The sequence below is a fragment of the Nicotiana attenuata genome, unplaced genomic scaffold (genome assembly GCF_001879085.1).
Source record: "Nicotiana attenuata strain UT unplaced genomic scaffold, NIATTr2, whole genome shotgun sequence".
NCBI classification, from domain to species: domain Eukaryota; kingdom Viridiplantae; phylum Streptophyta; class Magnoliopsida; order Solanales; family Solanaceae; genus Nicotiana; species Nicotiana attenuata.
Genome location: NW_017674095.1, coordinates 51,301 through 57,000, shown reverse-complemented (window position 1 = coordinate 57,000; position 5,700 = coordinate 51,301).

Genomic DNA, 5,700 nt, shown 5'->3' with positions numbered 1-5,700 from the left:
TGCTTTTCTATGAGTAGCTAAACATTTAATCTAGGGTTGATGGAACCAATTGTTGGATGAAGTTTTTACTCAATTTTGTTACAATCGAGCCGGGTTTATTATATGATTGTTCAACTATGTATTGTATGGTGATTAATTGAATGGGCCCTTGATTAATCGTGTCTAATTGCCTTGTGTTACTTGAGAAAGAATACTAGGTTAGACTGCTGTTGAAAAACATCACTTTTGAGTAATTGAAGAGATTCATTACTTGAACTTAAAAGTGGGGTTGGAGATAACGAAACTTTGGTTGGATAATTCAGAGCTGCATAAATTATCAGCTAGAGTAGTTCGAGAGAATGCTCTAGTAAATTATCGTAGTTGATCGAGAGATAATTGCGGTAACCCATAGCTCATAATCCTCATAGAGTATTACGGCGAGATTGTAGCAAAAGAGTTAAGACTCAAACTAGCAATTGGGGAAATCAATACCCTAGACCTTTTTACCATTGATTTATCTTTGATTTAGAATATTGTTAGTTTTAATATCATTTTGACTTAGTTAAACGAAAACCCATTATTTATTGATAAAAATCTTGCATCCGGAAATTGTTTGAGCTTATACTAGCGTCACCAAGAGTTGTAGTAGATAGGTTAGTTCCCTGAGGATTCGACTCCGGACTTGAAAACCGGATTATATTTGCAACGGCCGCTTTATCTTTTATAAAGCATAGTTGGGCGTGATCAGGAGCCTCTAAGAACAACTGGAGAGTAATATGGAAATATAGGCAACAAGGCTCCGGCTATACCTCAAAATACAAAGAACATGAGAAACAAAAGATACAGGACCCCGAAATGAAGTGGGGCTCATCAAGTCAGCTGAAAAGAGCATACCGATATGACTGATCGATGCCGCCTGCTGTGGAACCACCTGTATCAATTAAAGATGCAGTGCCCCCCGGCAAAAGGGACGCTAGTGCCGTCGAACAGCACTAGTATGTATAGCTAAAAGTTCTCTTTCAAAATAGAATGACCATATAAGAAAGGAAAACAATAGAAACAGCAAGCCATAATCAACAATATCCAAATGATCNCAATATGTCTCTATTGGTCAGTATAAAAGAAATATCTTTTTGAAGCATCAGGTTTTGAAGAATATAGAAGCATGTTAGCGTCGGGTTAAAAGCGTCATATATTAGCTAGGTAGTGAATTTATGTGTGATATGATTGCATCATATAGATGTTTCAATCTCCTTTTTATGTAAATACTAGATATTTTGAGCACTTACGTGCCTTATATCAGAAAAGCTAACTGAAAGCTTTTTGCCTTCGGTTGACCTGGCAAAGATATTAGTTTGTCAGCTTCTTCTTCTCCCTTGTAATTGGTGGCATTCACAGTACATACTGCTGCTACCAAAATCAAAAGGGACAGCACTAGTATGTATAGCTAAAAGTTCTCTTTCAAAATAGAATGACCATATAAGAAAGGAAAACAATAGAAACAGCAAGCCATAATCAACAATATCCAAATGATCAATTGAAACATAACGATTTTCAAAGTACGAAAATTATATATATATATATATATATATATATATGTGTGTGTGTGTGTGTGTGTGTGTGTGTGTGTCTTTTCTTGTTTTTTTTGTTTTTCTTGGTAGGGAGATCATTAGCACCGATATACCACCGTCTTTGTTAGCATGGAGCCCGATCATGCTCGATCTACTAGGCCATCTCCCCACGGACAACGTGGTTTGACATGATGATGCGAAAGAAAGTTCTTACAAGAGTAGTACCACCATGTGCGCACCATGGCGTCCGATTTCCACCCGATTAGCTAGGCCGCCTTCCCACATATGCCGTGTGGGTTGGCTTTTTCTTTTCCAATTCACAGGCACCAGTTTCATCCCAATTTAGGGGAATAATCACAATTTCATCCAAAATGAGGGGAATAATCACAATCCACCCCTACACCGACACATATAGTTTCAGGTGTGGGCCTTATGACCCACCCTTCCTCAGTTTTGCCAATGATACTTCCAAAAATATTTTTAGTTTGATTTGCACACAAAGGTAACCTAAATAGAAATGTATTCATCTCAGAATCTTTCACATTGTATAGATCTTTATTAGTATTTTCAACCATCCATATTAACAATATTTCCTTGGCTCTTTGGGCCTTTCACAAGATTCTTTATTAATGGCACGATGGACGCATTTTATATTCCATACTTTCACTTCTTTTAATTTCAAGGATCACCACAAATACCAACATATAGAATATTTCATAAATCATATACCTCAAGTTCATTAGTAATGGAAACTTTAAACACAAAGTATTCTTCCCAAAGAAGGGGACATACCAACCAGCAATAGAAACACATATCAAAGTTATAAACAAGACATACACCAATTATTCCTGAATTACTCTTTTCCAATCATAACAATGAACAATTTCAACACTGGAGTATGGAAGAACTCGGATCACATTGTATGAATTTATAAGGGAAAGCATTATCCAAAACAACCACTTATGGGCATAAATTCAGTACAAAAGCCTTTAGGCCATTCTATTTTTGAAGTCATTTATGAACAATAAAGTCGAGGCTCATTTCATAATCTGTTTCACATTTTCTCATTTCATTGGCTCACTACTCACAATTATAACTTATGTTATTGGCACGTTTGCCACACTCTAATTTCCCAATTAACTTAATTCATTTTCAAACATCTTTATAGATTATCAATAACAAGACATTAGGTACACATATGAGCAATTAGGAGTCTTAAGCATATCGAGTTTTTCTCACCCAATTGGTATACTAGTTTTCATTTAAAACACGAGTCAAAGCCACCCCATTTTAATAAGCAAACCATACTTTGAACATCTATCCTTCGTCATAAGGCTCAGTCAGAATAATCAAGTTTATAGGGGATAACCCAGAATATAGAAATTAGGAATTCTGAGCCAACCATACTAGAACTTATGGAAACGTTTATGGAATTCGATTCTAAGAGATGAAGTTTAGCCAACATACCTTGTTTGAGCTTTTCTTAAGTTACTAAAATGCACCAACACTTCTAGCAATAACAATGTATAGGAAGATAGCGAAAATCGGTTAACAATTACAAGGATTCCCATGGTGTAACTCTCTTAGGAATTTTGTCAAACACCTATCAAGAAAAATAGACTTCAAGGATCTAAAATGGTGATCCTTTCCTTCCTCAACGGATTTCAACAAGAAACTACCCACAAGGGTTCATTAATCCCACATACTACAACTTAGTGTCATATGCATGGCCTATTCCCAAACCCACAATATATTTGAACTCTTAACCTCTTGCAAGAAAGCTTAGGAGTAGGACTTACCCGGATAGATGATAATCTAGTGGCTAGCTCCCTTGATTCTCGAAGATTTGAGCAAGATTGGATGATTGGAATGCTAGGTTTCCCCTTCTCTCTCTAATTTGCTCTAACCTCTCTCTAAAAACATCAGGAAAATATCCTAAAATAAGCCCCAAGGGCTATTTATCAAAATGGGATCGGGTTATGAAAATAGGAAAATGAAGCCTCCGAAATCAGGTCTGCGGTCACATAATGGACCGCAGAACGGGTATGCGGGTTACAGAATGGATTGCGAAAGTGATGCTAAGAAGTGGTCTATACTGGGCACGTCTGCGACCATTTTGCGGTTTGCAAACCATTTTTGCGGTTCGTAGAATGATTTTGCGGTCGCAGAATCGGATTGTGCCAGCTTTTGGTAATTTGGTCATAACCTTTTGTAGGATTGTCCAAATGACTAACGGTTTGAAGCGTTAGAAACTAGACTCGAAGATCTTTCATTTGGTAGGTTTTTCATCACATAAAACCTTATATATATGTATATACGCTCGTCCAAAATTTAGTCTTGTGCGTACTCATTTGGAATTTTAGTCTATTATGTAATTTTTTTCAACTTGACTTGGACTTAGGCCTCTCCTTAGACCCCACATCACTTATAATATGCCTTGTACACTTATTTCCATATCCAATTGATATCCATCATATTAATAGCCCTTATCTGCACACAAAGTAATATAATTAGCCTACCTTGGCACCACGAAACCTTACATTACTTAGCGAACTTTTCCGGGGCCTAACATTCTCCCACGCTTAGGATCATTCGTCCTCAAATGAGAAGTAGAGTCCGCCCCAAACACTTAACATAATATATCTCTTTTCTCACATACCTCAAGTCCCTAAAGTTTGACTAACTTCCAAATTTTTCAGAAATTTCGGCAGAGTCTTCTTTGTAATTGGGCCTATCCACCTGCTAGAGAATCACCAAAACCATCCTAACAACACATCCATAACTAGAAAAAGCACCACAATGTATATATCAATAACACTAATCTCAACATTACAAGCACTACATTATCATAGTGATATCTGGACATGAACTGCACATTTTTAAATCATAACACCTAGAAGGGACCTTTCAAATCAAAACCAATTCCTATACAATCAAGCGAAAATATTTTCTTTCCACAACTCTTTCAGCCTTCAAGGTGGCCTCCTCGACTTACAGACTTCGCCATAACATATTCACGGAAACAATCTCAACTCCCAGACTTATCTAACAAGGATGACAAATAGATACCCCTCATAAGCCAATTATCCATTAACTTTACCTTCAGCAGTTTCCACGGGAATTATACACAAAGTATCTCCAACTACCTTCATAGACATAGGCACATGAAAACTCAGGGACACGGAGGACAATAATTGGGAAACATCATACTCATAGTTCGGCCTACTTCTTTCAAGATTTCACAAATCCCAAAGTGCACTACACCTACTTTACCTTTATTAGCAATTCACATAGTATCTTCATGGAAAAAATCTTGAGAACACCTTGCTCACTTTCTTTAACTCTAAATATCTATGTTGGACACCCAAATTAAACCCTTGGCGGCTTTCAACCATTATTCTATGATGGGCTAGAATGAATATGACCATAGATTTCCGACCCAATATGATTGATCATGGAATGATGCTTCCTTTTTGACATGCTTGCACCTACACCCTCGATAGATTTACTAGAATTAGGAACAACGAGGTTCGAGGCTGGACCAGAATTATGTAAGAATTCATCAATGTGCTAAGCAAAGTATTTCTTGAGGTTATATAACCTAAGAGACTTGAAGCTTACTACTGATAACACTAACAAGATTAATCATTTTGATGACATCATTGAGTTGATGACTGAGGCATAGAGTTAACTAGTATATTGGAAATAGAAATCATTAAGGAGGAATATTCAAGTACGTGACCCCAATCGCCTCTTGGAGGGTAGGGAAAATCAGTTTAACTTGAAGTGAGGATATTTTGGCACCCTGAATGTGATAGAGGTTTAAAAAATTCATGAAGTTGAATTGCACTCCTAACATTAACTGACACAAGGAATCCATGCCACAAGCAATTGAGGATGAAAAAGAAGTTGAACACTTATGAGATTATTATCATTTAAACAGCTTAACCCTTCCTGATAGTTGATCCTATATGAGAGAACTAAAGATACGACAACTTGCCTTTCAAATCAATATGCTCGTGATATGTGCCAAAACCTGAAACATTTATTCTGAACCTTTCACGAGTGAAACCATATAGCTAGAACGTTTTAATATTAGGATGAGATCATGTGCGGGTTAGAGAAAATGGACACTTTGCTATGAGCTAGA